Below are 22,451 nucleotides of genomic sequence, written 5' to 3'. Positions count from 1 at the left end.
AGGTTATACACGGGTAGGTTGATTCACAGATTTGTAGGAACAAAAACAAACGCCTACTGTCCTTGTGCACTTTTGTTTCCAGACAATTAAATCAAGTCACATGTTTTTTCCATGCAGTTAATTTTAATTTATATTTTGAGAGATCACTGTAGGTTAATGAACAGTGAACTTCAGAATACGGTAGTTATTGATGGAAAATCCTGTTGATATACTGCAACCATTGAGCTGTTTTAAGAATATTCATTTGGAATTTGATTAGCCCATACGCAGGACTTGGAAACAATTCCGAAAGAAAGTTATTTGCAATCTTCAAAAAACAACAAAGAAAACAAGTCCTGTCCTCCAGTCATACTTTTGTCAAATATCATATGCTTTGTCAATCAATTTGAAGAAAAAAAAAAGTATACATTTACTCTGTCAGCTTTATAATTTTGGATTTCTTACATTTTTCAAATGTGAAGTGACTTGCCCAAGATCATGAAGAAAGTTTGTGGGAAAAGTAAGACTTAAAATCTGACTTTCCTGGTTCTTGATCTACAGTACTTCTCTCCCAATGGGCTATTCCTCCACAGATGCCTGCTTTGAAATATATAATGCATCTTCAGTTTTATTACAATACATATGATCTTTATTATTCTTTCCTCAAGATGTACAGGAGAGTCACTGTCTTGACATCAAGATATCTGGAATGGTGATGAGGAAGCCTACTGAGCATGCTCCTGCTTGGTTGTCAGCTCAGACTAAAAGCAAGATATCAAAAGCAATGTCTCAACTTCAGTTAACAATGCTGTACCATTTTAATATGCTAAGGAGGGAGTTATCAATGTGAACTAATGCAGTGAGACTTGTCCTAAAGAAGCATGACTTCTGGTAAAATAATCTGACTTAATGATACAAATAGCAAACACTGATAACTCCCCCCCCCCCCCGCCCCTTAGTACTGCTTATGCCATCCAAACCCATAGGAAGTAATGGAATGAAAGATGTATTCAAGAGAAATAGAAATCTTTAATTTTCAGGGGAAAAAACTCAGATTCTGGAATGCTCTACCGACACATCTTAGAGAGGAAAAAACTCTAGACGGAATCTGAAAAGCTTCTTGTTTAAGAACGCCTTCGATCTATAAAGTCCAACGGATAGGCATACCACAGTCAATCCCTACAATAATTTTGAATGTTCCTCTATCCTATTATGATTGTAGTTCTTCCCTTCCTCCCTTTTGTTTCAATTTGTTTGTTCATTTTGTCCTTTGTAAGTAATCAATATAATTGTATGTTCTGAATTGCACCCATTTTCATTTTTGTACATCACTTAGGAATCTGATAAGCGATCAAATCAAATTCTAATAAAACTTGAAACTTTAAAATTGAAACTATAATGGATAAAGTATAACTGTACTTCTGATGGTTTGTAAAATTGGCATTATTTGTCAGATACTCAAATCACTTTAGATGGCAATATCTTATCACTGAAATCCCAGGTGAAAAGCATGGACATTATACAGTACCAATCACATACTAATTTGACAAGCTATAATATCCAGATTTGCACAAAGGGCTGCCACAAACTATAGCAGGTACACTCACTGAAATTGTCTACAAATCAACTGGAAAATATGGCTCAAACTTATGTGCTTGCCCCAAAAGATTACTGCAACTCCCAGTCTGTGGAGTTGTATTTCAAAAGTCTTAAGGGAATGCAAGGTTGTATAGAAAGTAGCTGATAGGCTGATTCCAGGATGTGGAGATGTTGTTGGTTCCTAGTTTTCTATAGAGCAAAAGTCAAGCTTGCCTCTATGGTTAGCAAATATTGATAGATCTCTTTCATGGATTCTGACTCCTAAGGTGAAACCTAATATCAGGCAACTATGATTCAGATTATTTTTCCCAATGTGCATCACTTTACTCTTGCTCACATTAAGTTTCAACTGCCATTTGGATGCCCAGTCTTCCAATGTCCTAAGGTTTTCCTGTAATTTTGCAGAGGCTGCATGAATTTTAACAACTTGGAATAGTTTTGTGTCATCTACAAATTTAATCACCTCACATGTCGTTCCCATTTCAAGATCATTTATAAATATGAGGGTCAATATGGAGGTGAGCATTTTGCTGACCACCACCGGCTGTATTCACAGATATTTAATGATGGGCTGTGTCTTGGCTTCAGCGATGATGTGGGACTTGGTAACACATAGTCAATTATGTAGATATTCAGAACTTATACCCCCTTATACAAATATGTGGAAGCAGTTTTTAGTGCAGTCCGACGCACTAAATGCTCTATGCTGCTCCTGATACTTATAGGAACTGTATGAGTGTCAGGAGCAGCGCAGAGCGTTCAGCGTGGATTAGGAAGGGGTTTCAGGGCTCCATAGAGCCTCTAAATAGCTATGCGCATCCCTTAACTCTATGTGCCAAGTTAACCGGGCACTGATCTGAACATCGGCCAGCCAGGTCAGTATACATACACAGAAATTCTGTGCCAAAAGCCATACATATTCCAGTATATCTGGGGTTAGTTCAGCCCACAGCTGAGAGCAGCATGCACGCCCCTTATTTAGGCTTACCAGATGTCCTGATTTATCCGGGCATGTCCTCTTTTTAGAAGACTGTCCGGGCGTCCGGACAGCTTCTCAAAACCCGGCACTTTGTCTAGGTTTTGAAAAGCTTCCTGCTCAGGACTGCGTTGGGAGGGCGTCTGTGCGTGCGTGGATGCAACGTGGTGATGCACACATGTATGTGATGTCATTGCATCACATCTGCACATGTGCAGATGCCCTCCCGACGTGGCTGCAAGGACGAGAAGAGGTTGGGGCAGGGCTGATGTCGGGATGAAGGTTTGTGGGCTGGCGCCTGGACCTTCCTTTGCTTTAGTTGTGGCTGGCAGCGGTTGGCGGACCGAGGGGGTGTGTTTGAAGCGGTGGTAGGCAACAGCAGCGGGGGCAGGTCTGGGGGGGGGTGCAGGCTTCAGTGCTGGAGGGAGGGAGGCAGGCAGGCTGACTTTAGCGCGGCAGGGAGGGAGGTAGGCTGGCTAGTTCAGGGGAGGGGATGGGACAAAGACTGGAAGGCAGTGAGGGGAACATAGGAAGGAGCACTGGGGGCACTAAGGACAAGGGAAGGAGACACTGGGGGCACTAAGGACATAGGAAGGAGGCACTGGGGGCACTAAGGACATAGGAAGGAAGGAAGGAAGGAGGGAGGGAATAGAAAGGGACAATTGTTGGGCCTGAGTGCAGAAAGAAAGAAAGAAATGAAAGAAAGGATGCACAGTCAGAAGGAAACGCAACCAGAGACTCATGAAATCACCAGACAGCAAAGGTAGAAAAAATTATTTTATTTTCAATTTAGTGATCAAAATATGTCAGTTTTGAGAATTTATATCTGCTGCCTATATTTGTCTATTTTTCTATAGTTACTGAGGTGACATTGCATATTTTAAAGACATCTGCCTTGACATCTTTGAAACCCCCCCCAAATATAAATGATAATTAACATTTTCTCTGTGTATAGTGTGCTTTGTGGGGTTTTTTTTATGGTTACCATTATGAATTAAATAAGATATTATGTGTACATGAAAAATGAATGGAAGAAATCGGGGTTGGGATTAGAGGTGGGGCTAGGGCAGGTTTGGGGGCGGGACTGACAATTATTAGATGGCCTGTTTTGATGAAAAAAATAAATGGCCATGTTATACATGTACCAAGTGACATGGTTCCAGTTGTCAGGCCTATCAACATGTTTTGCCCCCTCAGACTCCTTATGTTGCCATATAACCATTGCATTTTGCTCTTCATTAGGTTCTGCTGCTCTCACTTTTAGTCTATGTCCTGTTTACACATGGCTGCTCCTCCTCCTGTCCCCTACTAATGTCATTTAACAAGGCCCAAAGCATCTGAATTTTATGACATGTTTAACACTGGGTCTCGGCAATATGACATCATGATCTCATGCCTACAGCATTGTTTGATAGGCCAGTAACAGTGCAGAACACACCTCTGATGTAAGCACCACAGTACATCATACATATGAATACCTACTTAAGATCTTACTTCTCATTCACATTTTGCTACATACTTTTTCTAGGCTAAAGTTCAAGTGATGTAGAGGAGAAGCCTAGTGATCAGAGCTGGCATCCAGTAAAACCCAGTGCAAATACTGCTCTTTCTTTATGATCTTGTCAAGTCACTTGACCCTTCATTGCATCAGGTACAAACAGATTGCGAGTCCTCTAGAACAGTGGTTCCCAACCCTGTCCTGGAGGACCACCAGGCCAATCAGATTTTCAGGATAGCCCTAATGCATATGCATGGAGCAGATTTGCATGCCTGTCATTTCCATTATATGCAAATCTCTCTTATGCATATTCATTAGGGATAGCCTGAAAGCCCAATTGGCCTAGTGGTCCTCCAGAACAGAGTTGGGAACCACTGCTCTAGAACAGTTAAATACCGATTATACCATAATGTAATCCACCTTGAGTGAAAAAGGTGTGAGCTGAATCCAAATAAATAGATATGTTATGTCTTGAAAGACTCTTATCAGCCAGACTGAATTCTGTGTATCACAAACCTAAAAATTTGTTTCAGTTCTATTGGTGTGTATAGATACTATTTTGAATTTTTTTTCAGAATGACTGGGAAGATGTTATTTACATGAAAGAAGACCAATCCATTTCTGGTTGATTATTTGATTCGGTTCCTGCTTTTGGAAACTAGATTTTATAATTTTTAATTCTTTTAGGTAGAAATAATCAACTGAACCCCACCCAACAACAACCCATTACATTTTGGGTAGCATAGGGTCAGTGAACAGGAATTTTTCCAAGTAGCTGGAGGTGGTCCTAGCAACTATAACATGTCCTGAATTTCAGAGAGGTGTTGAAAAGACTATTCACAACTATCACTGTGAAGTTCCTCCATAACAGCCCCATCAATAGCCAACATTGTTTGGCTTGCAGTTTAGTTTGGTTTCAGACCATTACACTTGATGGTATGACAGAAGGTATTTCAGTGACTCAGCATTTGCTTGGTTGCTTTTATTGAACTTACACTAAATTGTCAACTCTGTTTTTTTAATTTGTTATTTTCCTCTGTCAAATGAGTAATCAAAATGTATGAGTGCATGAGTTGAGTCTCTTTCATTTGAAAGGAAGCTCTGGAATGATATGGCATAGGATGAAGTTAAGAGGTTATAGGCTTAGGAGTAATTTAAGGAAATACTTTTTTACAGAAAGGGTGGTAGATGCGTAGAACAGTCTCCTGGAAGAGGTGGTGGAGACAGTGTCTGAATTCAAGAAAGCCTGGGATAGGCATGTGGGATCTCATAGGGAGAGGAAGATAGATAATGGTTACTGCAGATGGGCAGACTAGATAGGCCACTTGGTCTTTATCTGCCATCATGTTTCTACATTTATATAACCATAAAGCTCTATGAAATCACAATACATGTGTAAAGAGCCCAATTGAGTTGTTACCGTGATGCATATGTTACCAACCTAATAATTAAGGGCTCCTTTTACTAAACCGTGGTAAAGGTTTCTACCGGGGGCAAGTATGGTAAATGAGCTGACGCTCATAGGAATTCTATGAGCGTCAGAGCAGCCTGTGGTATAAACCTCTTCTGTGGTTTAGTAAAACCCAGCATAAATACATTTAGCAACGACGTCATTGGTAGCATTGTGTGTCAATAGATAGATTCGTAGCATGTAACCAAACTCGGTGAAACTCCATTCAACAGTATGGGCTCTACAATCAGTAGCAACAGATTTTATAAATAATTGGCTTACTGTTTTCTGTGAGGATTAATCAAACACCAAACATGAAATTCAAAAATAAAGACTGTGGAACTTTTTTTCATGCAATGGCTTCCAATGGATAACTAACATAACAAAATGGGCTGTATAAAGTGCAAATTTAAAAAAAAAAAAATGAAGGAATTGGAGTAAAAATAAACCAACTACTCTTATACACTCCAGTTGCTGGGTGCAATGCCAACTATGACCCAACCCCTAATGCCAGAAAATCAGCAAATGAACTCTTTTGCTATAAAGAAAGGGGAAAAGGCATCAGAAGCCACAGGGCAAATATTAGCTTAGGGGAGCTAAGTATTCTCAACAGCTCCCCTCCCCCCCTCATGCTTCTATCATTGGCTGGAAAAACCACTTTGAATAGCTTATATCTTTATGTGTGTTTTAATGAATAACTTATGTCTTCACATGCGATTTAAAGTTAAAATGTACTGGTAAATATCTAAGCAGCATGGTATCAGCTTAAATATCTATGAGAAAATTAAAAATTAAAAAGCAAGCATATCTTATCTTTAGGAGTCTGAAGTTTCACTAAATACTGCTTGTTTCTCTGTGTCTTCTCACTTCGTTATATCTCTGTCTCTATGCAGACTATGTTTATAGCGGGATACAATCCCTGCTTTACTCTGCCGACAATGGCCAACGTTTCATGATATGAACAATCATTTTATCAGGACTCTGAAGTGTTAAAGATGCTTGAAATCTGAAGGGTAAGTAAGGGTCTTAGGATCATCTGAAGGGTAAGTAGGGGTTGGGTCATAGTTGGCATCACACCCAGCGAATATATAACTGGGCTATATAAAGTGCATGCATACAAGGGGGCTGTAGCTAATCAGCTAGACTTTGAAGTTTAGCTAGAAACATAGAAACATGATAGCAGATAAAGGCCAAAAGGCTCATATAATCTGCCCATTAGCAGTAACCATTATCTCCTCCTCTCCCTATTAGCTAAGCCTTTACTTGATGGCCAAGCTGGTTTCTTGTTATTAGATGTTCTGCAGAAATTGTTCAATGGACCAGTTAAAGGAAGTACAGTATAGAGCTAATCACACAGGGATTTACTTTGTCCATTATAATGAGTGGTGTGGAACATGTTTGGGAAGTCTTGTTCTACAATGCACTAGGAAAAGTTTATTACTTTGTCAGTACTAGTAGGGGACAATCAATGAAGTAAACCAGTAAGATTGGAAAAAAATTTAAGAAAGTATTTTTTCAATTAACACATAATCAGGTTATGGGGTTTGGAGTTAGAGAAAAGGCTGGAGTTAGAGTTAAGGCTGGTGGTATAGCTAAGTTTATAAAAAGTTTAGACAGAGAAGGTCCACAAATAATTATTAGACAGATATATTTGGGTTTCTTCATCACTTGTTTTCTGAGATTGCTCCTTGTGACCCCAGGCAAGTCACTCAATCCCTCATTGCTCCAGGTACATTAGATAGAGTGTGATTCTACCAGGACAGTTAAGAAAAAAATGCTTGAATATCTGAATGTAAACCAATTAGGCTATAAGTAGTATATAAATACAGTACTTAAACTTTAAACCTTAGTCCTCTCCCACATGGCTACGACAACGCGCTATTCAACAGTCTCATGGCGCAGAACATATGACGTCTCCAATGCAGCAATCAGACTTCTAAAAGAATCTCCATCCCCACGACCCTGTCTCCCAGAATTTGTTGTCGGCTCATTGACTGATCGTGGCCAAATGTTGTGTCTTCATAGGCCTGATGCTACCATTCAAATCTTTGCATGACATGGCGCTGAGCAACGTAAAAACCAAGCTTCCTCCATACGTGCCGAACAGGTTCCTTTGCTCCCAGGATGAAATACACCTCAAAACGTGCCCTGACTGTGCCCTTCGACTGCAAACCACCAAATTACATTCCTACTCCCACTTCATACCGAGCCACTGGAATCGACTTAGCCTTAGGCATCCAGGCCAATCAGAGCCGTGACGCTCCTACCTGGTGGCAATATCGGTTCGAAGGTCCTGAGGCAGTGACGAATAGTCAAGAAACGATCGTTGACATAACATTTTTGAACCTGAGAACACATGATAAAGAGAAATCAGCATGATAAACTTCTAAAATAATAGAGATAGTTTATTTATTAATGCTAACACAAAAGTTTTTTAATGCCAATGATGCAGTGGAGGTAGAATCATAGGGCTCACCTAAAACTGAGGCTTTGTATTTTGTGAGCATTAATATATCTTTAAGCATTGTAGTTTAACCAATAATTAGTGGAGAGTATTAGACTTCATTTAAGTTATAAGTCCATTCACTTCTCCTATTCAGATAGTGAGTAACCTTAAATAACAACACAAGAATTTTGAAAAGGATTTGAAATTTGACAGGTAACCAGTTGAGTTTTTGTAACCATGGGGGTAACATGCTCAAATTTATTTCCACTACATATCAAACATGCTGCAACATTTTGAATCATCTGCAAGGCCTTACATTGCAAAGATGCAATCTCTAACTACAGTGCATTGCAATAATCCAACTTTGCAATGATTATGGTCTACACCACCATCCAAAAGTCATACCCTATTAACACTGATTTGAGTCTACTCAGTACTCACATGTAGAAAAATGCTGATTTAACCACAGCCAATATTTGATCTTTCATGCTCAATGTTGAATCCAACCAGACCCCTAAGATTTTAAATTTCTCATGTATCATAAGGTTCAGATCATTTACAACAATGTGCCTAAATGATTGCAGATCTACACTCCTCCCCAGCAACATCACATCTGTTTTTGCCAAATTTAATACTAATCTCCACCCCCCCCCCTCTTGGCTGGCCTTGGCTTTCCTCTGATATCAGTTCCTAGTCACGGGACCAGGACCTGATGTCAGAGGGGAGCTGAGGCCAGTGCGAGCAGGAGGTGAAAGATGCTGCTCGTGCTGGCAAACTTTTCAAGATGTATACCGGGCAGGAGGGTGCTCCAACCTTGGAGAAGTGGGGGGACGTGGGGGGGGGGCACTCTTATTTTGAGGGGCTGTGGAGGGTGTTCCTTCATTAGGGGAGTATGGGGGGCATAGCTCCCTTAGAAGAGGTCAGGTGCTGCTGTGGATGATTTATTGGGGCCGATTCAGCAATGAAATGACTGTGTTGAATCGGCCACAATGAATTGGCCATAATGAATCATCTTAGAACCTACCAAGAGAGTAGAGAATGACATGGGGACAAATCTTTCCCCCTTCCCACAGGAACTCAATTTCCCCATCTCCACAAGTTTTGTCACTGTCACTGTCCCTGCTCCATTCCTGTAAGCTTTGCCTTAACCACACAAGCCTCAGACACTTATGATTTTATAGTGTTTGAGGCTTCTCGGGATAATGGCAGAGCTTGCAGGAATGGGGCAGAGACAGGAAAAGAACTCGCTGGGATGGGAAAATGAGCTCCCATGGGGACGGGGAAAAATTTATCCCCGTGTCGTTCTCTGCAAGAGAGCCCACCAAATACTGGAGGAAAGAGGAATAATGTCCTAGGAAAGCTGTAGACAGCAATGGATGAAAGATTACTAATTATAAAGTTCAAAGTAAAGAAGTACACGAATGATAACATTTTTTAAACAATTGTGAATGAACGAATGAAATAGAAAGAAGAGACCAGAAGAAAGGTATAATCAGAAGGAGAAAGAAGCACTCCAGCAAAGAACAACATAAAAAAGCTACTACCCGAGAGAGAGATGGAGAAAGAGGGTCTAAAAAGGAGCACCAGAAGAAAGCTAGTACACATGGAGAAGGGAAGGACATCTAGACAGGAGCAGGAGAAGTGTTGATCCAGAAAGAAAGACTAGAACAAAGGTTGATGAGAAAAAGAGGATGCTTGAAATGGAGTATTAAAAGGAAAGTGCGAGCAAAACGAATGAAGAATAGGCTAAGAAATCAACTGAAGAGGATGAAGAAAAATAGGAGAAAGATCCAGAGGCAGAGGAATTAACAACTGAGCTCCTAGCCTATTTGTAAGCAGATGTATATATTCCTGGAGAAGGAAATATTACCCAAATCTAACACCTGAGTAAAGACTATGATAAATAGGATGAATAAGGCCATAAACCTATTGATAACACAGGAATTAATCAACTATGTGCAGCATAATTCAGTATCAATAGAATTCTACTGATGAAGATGCAGGGCCAGAGGAAAATAGAAAGATAACAAATCCCCGTTGACTGTCTTCTGTTTGCCTGCAGACTTCATCTGTTTTGGCTGCTTCCCATCCCTGTACCACCTCTTTGTAGCTCAGTAAGTTCCCTGGGGGACAATTGCTGGCCACTCCCTTGACAGTATCATCGGAACATGTAATGAGAGAGGCCTCGCTGGAGGTGCCCGATGTTCTGTCCTCTCTATCTTCTGCCTGCTTGCTTTATGATTCCATCAGTATCGGACTGCTTCCCCAGACTTGATCTTTCCGGCCCAGCAAGCCTCCTGGTGGATGATTGCTTCTTCACTCCCAGAGATATCATCAGGGCATTTAAAAAGGGGATCCATTTCAGAGGAAGGTGCACTCACAAAGTCACACGACTAAGGGACTCCTTAGGGTGCTCCTTTGGGCAAACTTGGGGTAGAAGACTTTGATAATGATCATATTTATTCAATTTGACATGTTAGTTATTACATACTCCTTCTGATTATCTTATACTGTGCTTTGCTGTTTTATTATTCCTTTCTTTTTGGGCTTGTATTGGTCTAGTCATTTGAACTTTGCTAAATTGACTGGCTATATGGTTTCAATTGCCTATTAAATGAAAGCCTTATAATCATGAGTACTTAAGGTTCCCATAAATATGGCACCCCATCCTTCTGTATTAGAAATCTATGCTGGAAACTCTGAACTTAGATGTTATTAATAAAAAGAGGCCCTTATACAGAAACATAATTCTTAGTTGTAGTATCACTAGGGGTCACAGCACCATTTGGATGATGGCACCAGCAAGGGCAAGAGTGATTAGGGATCGATGTTGCTCAGACCACTAGGGGCCAGGGATTTTTTAAAGGTAGGCCTATGAGGCCTTCAGGAGGGTAGAAACTTAGGTGATTGCTAAAGATTGGGCCGGCCCTGCTCATCAACTTCCATCTACTCACTAATTCTAACCTTCTGCAACTTAAACACTTATCAAATCAGTTATTCAGTCCCTCTGGCACTCATAACTTCAGATCCAGTCACTCACTAACTGAGCCCTTATTGCCATTCATAAGTCCTACATTCACTCATTCAGACTTCTGGAACTAATTAGTTTCATCCACTACTACTAATCATTTCTAAAGTGCTACTAAATATATTCAGTACATTACTTCCCCGCGAATTAGCGGATCAGACTTCGCAGACTCAGTAATTCGCGGGTTTTCCCTCCGTAGGAACACTTTCCTAGCAAATGCTTCACAGGCTCATGATGTTCTTTACTGGGTATGAGTAAGGTCTATAATGAACTGCGGCACAGGACGGACACTCTCCTGAGGGTTTTCCAAGGACTGGTCATGCGCCCTTCTCCGGTATGACTCCTGCCATATCTACTGCGCCTTCCTGTTTCCGGCAGAGCAAGACACGGCTAAGGGAAGGGAATGACGTTGCATATATTTGCAGATTTTTGCAATTTGCGGTCACTCCAGGTACATAACCCCGCAAATTTCGGGGGAGTACTGTACTGTACATTAAAACATAGAAGAGACAGCCCCTGCTCAAAAGAGCTTACAATGACATGTGCATAACCATCCAAGTACTCACTCACTTAATCGTCTACCATGTTAATTCTAGCTCATACACGTATTCTAACCAAGCAAACCTTCAATGAAACACACCTTTGGATTTATTTTTTATTTGGATTTAGCTCACATCTCTTTCCTTAGTAGTTCAAAGTGAATTACATTCAGGTATGCTAGGAATTTCCTTAGAGGAATTACACCGGAGTGCCCAAATGGTCGATTGCAATCGACCAGTAGATCAGAAAGACAACGCAAGTTGATCGCATTGCCTTTGCGATCTTGTTCTTCCTGCATCCCCGAGCCAGGCCAGGCGCGTACATGTGACGGATCCACAAGCCTTCACCTCCGACATTAATTCTGACGTCAGAGAGGAAGTTCTGGGCCAGCCAATCACTACCAGGCTGGCCTGGAACTTCCTCTCCAATGTCAGAATTGACGTTGGGAGGGGGGGGGGGAAGGCTTGTGGGCTCGGCACTTGTACATGCCAGGCCTGGCTCGGGGAAGCAGGGAGAAATTGGTGTGGTGGCTTAGGGGGGAGCAGGGAGAGAGAAAGAATCGGGGAAGTGGAGAAATTGGTGCGTTGGCTTGGGGGCCAGGTGGATAGAGAGAAAGACAAAAATAAAGAGGGGGAGAGAGAAAGAAAGAGAGACAGAAAGAAAAGGGGAGGGGGCAGAAAGAAAGAAATATTGGATTTACAGAAGAAGGAAATGCAACCAGAAACTCATGAAATCACTAGACAAAAAGGTAGGAGAAATGATTTTATTTTCAATTTAGTGATCAAAATGTGTCCGTTTTGGGAATTTATATCTGCAGTCTATATTTTGCACTATGGTCCCCGTTTACTAAAACTCGATAGTGGTTTTTAGTGCAAGGATGCCTATGAGCGTTGGGAGCTGCGAGGGGCATTCAGCGCAGCTTCCTGCGCTAAAAAATACTAACGCAGTTTAGTAAAAGGGGAGGGGGTATATTTGTTTATTTTTGTATAGTTGTTACTGAGGTGACATTGCATATTTTAAAGTCATCTGCCTTGACCTCTGAAAAATACCCGAATACAAATGATATTTAACATTTTCTCTGTGTACAGTGTGCTTTGTGGGTTTTTTTAAAATTTTATTGTTGGTAGATCATTTTGACTTGGTCATTTTAAAAGTATCTCACAAGACAAAAAAGTGCGGGCACCCCTGGCTTACACAATAGAAGGTTAAATGGCTTGCCCAAGATGACAAGAAACAGCAGCAGGATTTGAATTTGGTGTTCTAATCAGTGGCGAAGGAAGAGGCGGTGGGGGGGGGGGGAGGTTCGACCACCCCAGGCGCCGTCTTTGTGGAGGGCACTAGTGCTGATGCTGGCACTTCTCCTTCTCTCTGCCTCCTCCTGCTACCTTTTTAAATGTTTGCTGGTGTGGGCAGCATCTTCCATCTGCTGCTCATGACAACCTCGGCTCCCTTCTGACATCACGTCCTGATCCCGTGACCAAGATATGATGTCAGAAGGGAGCCAAGGCCAGCACCAGCAGCAGGTGGAAGATGCTGCATGCAATGGCAAACATTTCAAGAGGTATGTGGGGGATGTGGGGTGCCTAAGCGGCGGGGAAAAGTGTGTGTGTGTGGGGGGGAGGGGTTAACAGCTTTGCAACACTTATCTTGTCTGTTTTATTCAGACTCCAGTGGTGGAACAGTTTCCATCAGTCTACCATCACAAGAGCGTTTCGATCAGCACAATTTTCATCGGGGGAAAAAATTATGCCATTGTTGCCAATATGCATTCAACCTCCTATCTGACTGTGTACAAGATGCAGGCAAATTTTAATATGACAAGAACACAATATATAAAACCCTTTTACCAAAAAAGGGACCCAACACGGTCCGTGTTTCGGACAAACCTTCGTCAGATTCAGTAATGGTCTTTAAGAAAATGTATTAAGTTGTGAAAATTGAGCTCCATCCCCTATATTCTATGGAATTGCTTTTGGCCGAGCAACCATTAGCAGGTAGGTGCATAAATGACCCTGTTGTATATACACTGTGCCTAAATTTTGGTAATGCCCGTGACCTGCCTATGCTCCTCCCTGCTATGCCCCCTTTGGAGTTACACGCAAGGTGATTATGACACCAGTGCCTAATAGGGAAACACTGTTTGAAATGGCAAATAACTCTAAATTTAAAGCACTTACAGGCACCTAAAGAAATGTGCTGGAATCGTACCTTCAGAGGCGCCAACCAGCGCCTAATGTCACTATGGGCGTGGCGAATGCCAGAAGTGACGTTAGACGCGATTCACGACAAAGATAGGCACTGGAAATGTAGGCCTGGAAAACCCTGGTCTATGTTTCTGGTGCCTATCCTTACCGGAGGCACAATTCTCTATACGGCATCATCACATGATTGGCATGCGGTCAGCAGCTGCTTTTAAGAGTATCCAGGCCTCAGGCTCAAATTCTATATATAGCTTCCTAAGTTGGGTGTGCAAATTGGTTGCATAGCCAAACTGCACATACAATTTAATTATTTAACAAGGCAACTGGCACTGATAATTAGGAATTGGCACCTAATAATATACTAATCAGCGTTAATTAGAACTTATGTGCACAACTTTGTAGGCACATTCTATAAAGTAGTGCATGTCAGTTCTAGTGCACACATCTCAAAAGGGTGCATGGCCAGGGAAGGGGCATGGACGCATCATGAGCATTCTTAAAAGTTGTTGCACTATTATAGAATACGCCTGATCCAGGCCCAGCATAAGCGAAGGTATTTAGGCCCAGTTTTCCTTGGCCTAAATGTTATGCTAAGAGTGGTTTTCTATACAGTATAGTGGAGCCTTTTATATTTTGGCACCAATTTTTTAGGCTCCATTTACAGACTATATGCCTACAGTGTTATAGAATACAGTACTCTTCCGAAATTCTCAGGGGTTCTGTTCAAGGAACCTCTGCGAATTTCAAAAAAATGCGAATACAGTTTTTCAGCTGATTGAAGGCAGGAGAGGGCAGCTGGGGCGCCGGTGGATATTTAAATTGTACTTATGAAGCTGGGCACATTTTCCGACTGCCTCTTCCTGGTACTAACGTCAAGGTTACACCAATCAGGAGCTGCTTTGACACGCCAGATAGCGTATCAAAGCAGCTCCTGATTGGTGTAACCATAACTTTAGTACCAGGAAGAGGCGGTCGGAAAATACCGCAAATTACTGAGTCTGCGATTTGCAAAACGCAAATTTGCAGGAGTTTACTGCAGTACATGGGCAGATCCATGTTTAAGTCCTAATTAGTTCTTCAAATTTATAATCTCCAAGTAAATTAGAAATGAACATCAGCTTAAATAAATTCTTCCGAGCCTCAGCGGCATCGCTCCACCGCTCAAGAAACTTTCATAGCGGGGAAGATTTGTAAACTTAGTGGGGTGGATGACATTGGCGGACTCTGGGGGGACCCTTGAGAAAACTTCATGCGAAACATGTTGGGTCCAGCCCTCCCGGGTCAAGCTAAATGAAAGCAGATAAGTTATTTCTCTTTAAATTTAAAATAATATATTTGATGAAAGGATATTTATATATTTAAAAATCATAAAGAGTATTAGAAAACTATTAAAAAGTAAAAATAAAATACAATTGAGCCAGTGACGAGTTGACACATAAATCTTCACCGCTATGAAAGTTTCTTGAGCGGTGGAGCGGTGCCACTGAGGCTCAGAAGAATTTATTTAAGCTGATATTCATTTCAAATTTACCTAGAGATTATAAATTTGAAGATCATATTGAGAGGCTCTCTGAGTTTAGAACATCAAGTATAAAGTAACATCATTCGGATTTGAACAGTGAGGGCTCCTTTTATCAAGCCGCGCTAGCGGTTTAACGTGCGTAATACCACACGCTAATCTGCCGGCTGCGCTAGCCGCTACCGCCTCCCTTGAGCAGGCGGTAGTTTTTAGGCCAGCACGGGGGATAACGCGTGATGAAACATTGTGCGCATTAACCCCAATAGCGCCCTGAATTTGAAGATACAATGGCACAAGAAACTTCAGAATTTGTTAAGTACTAATTAGTGTCAATTAATGTCAATAATTGATTGTTAACAGCTTGTTAACTTATTTGAGCATGGATCTGTGCCTAAATCTGGCAGCCCAAATTTGAGTGACCTTTATAGAATCTGGGGGTATATACGTTTTTACAAGCTACATGCATATAGAACAATTCTGCCCCAATTCTCTCACTGGGAACCAATGAAAAGCACACATTTAAGTACACGCGCAGTGGCCAGCATACATATTTATACACTACTACTATTATTTATCATTTCTATAGCGCTGAAAGGCATACTCAGTGTTGCACATTTAACATTCAATAGATGGTCCCTGCTCGGAAGAGCTTACAATCTAATTTGGGCAGACAGACACAGGACATCTCAGGGTTGGGAAGTTTCTGGTAGAAGGAATGATACAATGGGTATAGGTATCTTACAGTGAGTGGGAGTTAAGAGTTGAAAGCAGCTTCAAAAAAATGGGCTTTTAGCTTGTATCTGAATACTGCTAGAGACGGAGCATGACGTATTGACTCATGCAGTCTGCTCCAGGCATGGCAAGCAAGAAGGGACGGAGTCAGGAGTTGACGGTGGAGGAGAAGGGTACATGAGGTTTTATGTGTGGGAAAAACTTTATTAAAAGACCCCTTTAGACTCACCCTCTCTGCAAGAACATAAGAATAGCTGCAAGAACCTAAGAATAGCCTTACCGAGTCAAACCAACGCTCCATCAAGTCCAGGGGTGTCAAAGTCCCTCCTCGAGAGCCGCAGTCCAGTTGGGTTTTCAGGATTTCCCCTATGAATATGCATGAGATCTATTTGCATGCACTGCTTTCATTGTATGCCAATAGATCCATGCATATGCATTGGGGAAATCCTGAAAACCCGACTGGATTGTGGCCCTCGAGGAGGGACTTTGACACCCCTGATCAAGTCCAGAAGCCCGTTCTCAGTCCTAAGCTTTGCAACTGGCTATAATTCCCTTGTTCCTAGCCCTTTTCCTTTAATAAGCTGGGAATGTTCATTCTATTGCTCTGTGCTTGATGCTAGATAAACTTGGGCATGCAAAGCTAATCACTTGATAGCCATCTATTCCTACTGCAGTCACAGGTCAGAGAGAGAGGCGACAGGGATCTCTCTTTTAACTCAGCCACTCACATGAGGCATTCTCATAGGCAAAATTTAGCAGAGAACTGGGGGCTTGACTGGAGGCCCTGAATCTCACTGTTATTAACAGCAATAAGACACTCCAGGACATGTTTTATTGAGTTATTTAAACATGCCCTGGGTGCATTAGAAGGCACTAGCCCAAAAACCAACCCATTACAACTACCTGTGAAGTGTTTAATAGCCCAATAAAACATGCTCTGGAATGTCTTACTGCTTAATCACAAGTCTAAAATTTCATAGAACTCGCTTTATATTCTCCTGTACATTTAAATGCTGAAACTTATTACCAAAACATCTTTATCCCAGATTCAATGTAAATGAGATTAGAAAACTATGGGTACCTAATTTCCATCTTCCATCTTCTTCAGAAAGTGAGTATTCACTCCTTGTAATAGGGACTAGATTTGAAGATGGAACATTCTGAAATTAGTTAATTAAGGGACATGAAGACTTGCATTCGTATGTTGAAAAATTACACTACATTCCTTAAAAACAGCCATTTGGGTGAGATTTAATTGCACACTATACTTAAACCCTTGAGGACTTTTTTTTTCAGGTGATTCTTTTACAACAGAACAAAACAAGCAAGAGTAACATTCTTTCAGACTGAAGAGAAATAGATTTTAGTAGTGAATTTCTTTTTTTGCCTCAAACGAATGATTGGAATAAAGAACATTTTTTCCTAATAAAGACAATTATATTTAGAATGTGAAATAACTTTACAACTAAATCAGAAAAGATTTAGGAGAACAAAGTGAGCAAATATGAAGAAGAACCGACTGATCCATGGACTTAAATTGATGTTGGTATTTTGGGGATGGGAAGGAATAGTGTTTCACTACAGCACAATTAGTCACAAATGAAGTTTTCTTTTCATGCTGGTTTTGTTTTGATTACTTTCTAGAACAGTGGTCTCAAACTCAAACCCTTTGCAGGGCCACATTTTGGATTTGTAGGTACTTGGAGAGCCGCAAAAAAAAAAAACCAAAAACCAGTTAATGTCAAATTAGAGAAATGACAATTTTGCATGAAGTAAAACTCTTTATAGTTTATAAATCTTTCCTTTTGGCTAAGTCTTAATAATAATATTGTAATGTATAGCTAAAGCAACATATGATCAAGAAAGTGTTTTATTTTACTTTTGTGATTATGATAAACATACCAAGGGCCTCAAAATAGTACCTGGAGGGCCGCATGTGGCCCCTGGGCCACGAGTTTGAGACCACTGTTCTAAAACTATGAGGTGACTGCAAGGAGGCTGGGTTCAATAGACCATCTTTATTCTTTCAACGTTTCCAATTATGCATTATGCATACAAATAAAAAATTATATTACCAGTTCTGAGAGCTACTTTCTATGTTCATGTTTGAATATTCTCTGTTAGGTTTTCATTTATGAAACTTTCTGTTTAGCTCTGAATAGAAGAATGGATGGGATGGAAAATGCAACCACCTAAGACCATTTCAATTTGTGCACTATTCCTCACGGATGCCCCTTTTATATGCATTGATAATCGGTTGGACTATTGTAACATCACATATTCGGGTATCAAACTCTCCCTCATCCGACGCGTTCAATCTGTTCAGATTTTGAGTCACATTTAAAAATTTGATCATGTCGCACTGCTTTTGATTCAGTCCACTGGCTAATTATTCAGTTTAGAGTACAATTTGAGATTCTTACATTAGCTCAAAAAGTTTGGAATGCAGATGTCCCTACTTATTTCTCCTAGTTATTTATTTAATCTATTTATATCCCACATATCTGACAATGCTAAGCGTGTTCCAGGATTACATACATAACAAAATGAAACACACAATACAGTACTCCTCCCAAATTCACAGGAGTTCCATTCCAGGAGCACCCGCAAATTTTTTTTAAAAACGCGAATGCGGTTTAGGAGCGGATCGGAGGCAAGAGAGGGCTGCAGGGGCGGTGGCGGGTGCTGAACATTGGGTGTGGGATCGTTCTTAGGGCTCCTTTTACTAAGGTGCGCTAGTGTTTTTAGCATGCGCTACATTGTCGCGCACGCTAAACCTGCTCTACGTGACAAAAACTAACGCCAGCTCAATGGAGGCGCTTGCATCTAGCGCGCACGCTAAAACATAACATAACATAATATTGTGCTTATTGACCCCCGTAACCAGAAGTTCAACGCGGTTTACAAAAAGTTATAAAAGTAAACATGTTACATGAAATAAGATGATTCATTAAACAGTCAAATATTTAGAAAAAAAGATAGGTCTTCAATTTTTTTCTAAAATAGCCATAGGAATGGGTAGTAAGCAACAATATTCGGAATTCGTTGTCACGAAGAGCTGCCTGAGATGCCAAAGTATGATTCTGAAATTTCTTACTCCTGCAACCCTGAACAGATGGAAAATTAAACAAAGGATGAGTTCTCCTACTATGTCTGTATGATGCTAAAGAAAGGTGCCTTTAATATTTTCTGACCACCTCTTCCGGGAACTAAAGTCAGGCTACACCAATCAGGAGCTGCATTGACATGCTATCTGGCATTTAAATTTTCCTTTAAAATCAATTGCTCAACAATTGCACTTAGGAAGAAATGCATTTAATATTTAAAAATATAGTTGATAAATTCTTAGCAAATCACTAATTAACGAATGCTAAATCCTTAGGGGCACTTTCACAAAGCTTTAATAAACACTAACGCATGCTTACTGTAGCCAAAAAGTGCACTCAGCCATCCCTCAGTATTTTCTTGCATGTGCTTGTACTTCCCATGCACTAAAAAAATAAACTTTATTTTTTTAGCACTGGAGCAGGTCAGGGGTGGAGCATAGCCATGTGCTATGCTAATTGGCTAGCACAACTACATTGCTGCACACTAACCAATTAGCGCATGAGTCCTTACTACCAACAAAATAGGTGTAGGCATGAGCTCTCATCCTCTCTGTCTCATCAGTTCAGAACTTTGAGGTCATCTTTGATGCCTCTCTCTCTTTCTCCCTACCCTAATATAGATTGACAAGCAATTTTAAGGTATTTCTCTAATCCAGCCTGATAATTCAACTCTATATAAATTACAATAGGTTCTGGATTTATTGAATACTAATGCATCTCATCTGAATTCAAAAAGACGCCTCAGCCCCACCACTCCTCCGCTGTAGTAATTTTATACTGCGGGAAGCATATTGTGGTGCTTCATCATTGGCTGTCTATTTGCTGTCATTTTTTCGATCATTTTTCGTTTTTAAGTGTTGTTTTAAATAAATATACTTCGTGTTTCTTCAATATAGTAATAAAATTTCAAATGTACTCAATACTTATCTCAGCCAAACCTGGGAGTCAGACCCGACATGTTTCGCACGGAAAGGTGCTTTATCAAGGGTCTCCCAAGGTCGCCGCTGTCATCCGACTCCAACTTAAATGTAAGCAAAGAATGTTTTGCTTTCCGTGCGAAACATGTCGGGTCTGACTCCCAGGTTTGGCTGAGATAAGTATTGAGTACATTTGAAATTTTATTACTATATTGAAGAAACACGAAGTATATTTATTTAAAACAACACTTAAAAATGAAAAAATGATCGAAAAAATGACAGCAAATAGACAGCCAATGATGAAGCACCACAATATGCTTCCCGCAGTATAAAATTACTACAGCGGAGGAGTGGTGGGGCTGAGGCGTCTTTTTGAATTCAGATGAGATGCATTAGTATTCAATAAATCCAGAACCTATTGTAATTTATATAGAGTCTCTCTCTTTCTCTGCACAAATCCAACGGACAGTTAAAGCCTATTATTTCTTCCTCTATACTATCTCCAAAACAGTGGCGTACCTAGGGGGGGGCGGGGGGGGGCGGGCCGCCCCGGGTACCAGCCCTAAGGGGGTGTTCCCGGCCTTGCCGTTCAGTCCCCCGCCACCCCCGAAGGACCGCTCTCCCCACTGACCTTCCTGCACCACCTGTGAAGCAGCCCGCAGCAGGATCGCGAAGTCAGCGTCAGCATCCCTGCGCTGCTTCCTGCGCCGCGATCCCGCCCCTCCTCTGACGTCAGAGGAGGGGCGGGACCGTGGCGCAGGAAGCAGCGCAGGGATCGCTGACGCTGACTTCGCGATCCTGCTGCGGCTGTTCATAGGTGGTGCGGGGAGGCCAGGGGGGCGAGCGGTCCTTCGGGGTGGGTCGGGGCATCAGGCCTTCAGGGTGGGGCGGGCGGGCAGGCAAGCAGGCTTTCAAGGGGGAGGGGGTGACAGGCAGGCAGGCAGGCCTTCAAGGGGGGACAGGCCTTCGGGGGGGGTGCAGACCTTCAAGGGGTGCAGGCCTTCAAGAGGGGCAGGCAGGCCTTCAGGGGGGTGCAGGCCTTCGGGGGGGGTGTAGGCCTTTGGGGGGGTGCAGACCTTCAAGGGGGTGCAGGCCTTCAAGGGGGGGAACAGGCCTTCAAGGGGGGAAAGGCAGGCAGGCCTTCAAGGGGGGGACAGGCCTACAAGGGGGGGGGGACAGGCCTTCAAGGGGGGGGGGACAGGCCTTCAAGGGGGGGGGACAGGCCTTCAAGGGGGGGTGCAGGCCTTCAAGGGGGGTGCAGGCCTTCAAGGGGGAGACAGGCCTTCAAGGGGGGGAAAGGCAGGCAGGCAGGCCTTAAAGGGGGGACAGGCCTACAAGGGGGGGACAGGCCTACAAGGGGGTGGGACAGGCCTTCAAGGGGGGGACAGGCCTTCGGGGGGGTGCAGACCTTCAAGGGAGTGCAAGCCTTCGGGGGGGGGTGCAGTCCTTCAAGGGGGTGCAGGCCTTCAAGGGGGTGCAGGCCTTCAAGGGGGGACAGGCCTTCAAGGGGGGAAAGGCAGGCAGGCAGGCCTTCAAGGAGGGACAGGCCTACAAGGGGGGGGGGAGAAGCTACAAGGGGGTGGGACAGGCCTTCAAGTGGGGGACAGGCCTTCGGGGGGGTGCAGGCCTTCGGGGGGTGCAGACCTTCAAGGGGGGGACAGGCAGGCAGGCCTTCAAGGGGGGGACAGGCCTACAAGGGGAAGGGACAGGCCTTCAAGGGGGGTGCAGGCCTTCAAGGTGGGACAGGCAGACCTTTAAGGGGGGACAGGCCTTTGGGGGGGGACCATGATTTAGAAGTACACGGAGGGAAGGGGGTGTTCAAAGAGACATGCATATGCCAAACTTTGGGGGGGGGGAAGAAATAATGGGTCTGAAAATAGAGGAGAGGGAGAGAGATGATGGACCATGGGATTTAGGGAGGGAAGGAACAGAAAGGGAGAGAAATTGGACACAAGGGATGGTGTGGAGGAGGGATAGAGATACTGGATAGGAGGGTAATTAGGAAAAGAAACGGAGAGATGGTGGACTCTGGGATGGTGGGGAAGGAGGGAGAGATGCCGGATGAAAGGGTATTTAAGAAAAGGTGGATCTGTGGAGGGAGATGAAAAAAAGGAAAGATACCAGACTTCCTGGGAAGGGAAGGGAAATGGAAAGGGAGGACAGAGTTGGCAGATGGATGGTTAGCATGCAGAAAGAAGGAGACCCTGGCAAGCAAGTTATCAGAAGAAAACCAGAGCCTTGGACCAACAAGATTTGAAATATAACCAGACAACAAAAGGTAGAAAAATTAATTTTATTTTCTGTTTTGTGATTATAACATGTCAGATTTGAAATGTGTATCCTGCCAGAGCTGGTGTTGGACTGCAAACGTGAGCTAGGATTTAACAGAAAGAGGAAAAGTCCTTTTTGTTTCTTTATTTTATTTACACCACAGCGCCAGTGTGGTTAGGAGAAGCCAA

Source organism: Geotrypetes seraphini, chromosome 4 (genome assembly GCF_902459505.1).
Source record: "Geotrypetes seraphini chromosome 4, aGeoSer1.1, whole genome shotgun sequence".
Lineage (NCBI taxonomy): Eukaryota > Metazoa > Chordata > Amphibia > Gymnophiona > Dermophiidae > Geotrypetes > Geotrypetes seraphini.
The sequence above is the reverse complement of the archived record's forward strand: the minus strand, read 5'-3'. Positions refer to the sequence as shown.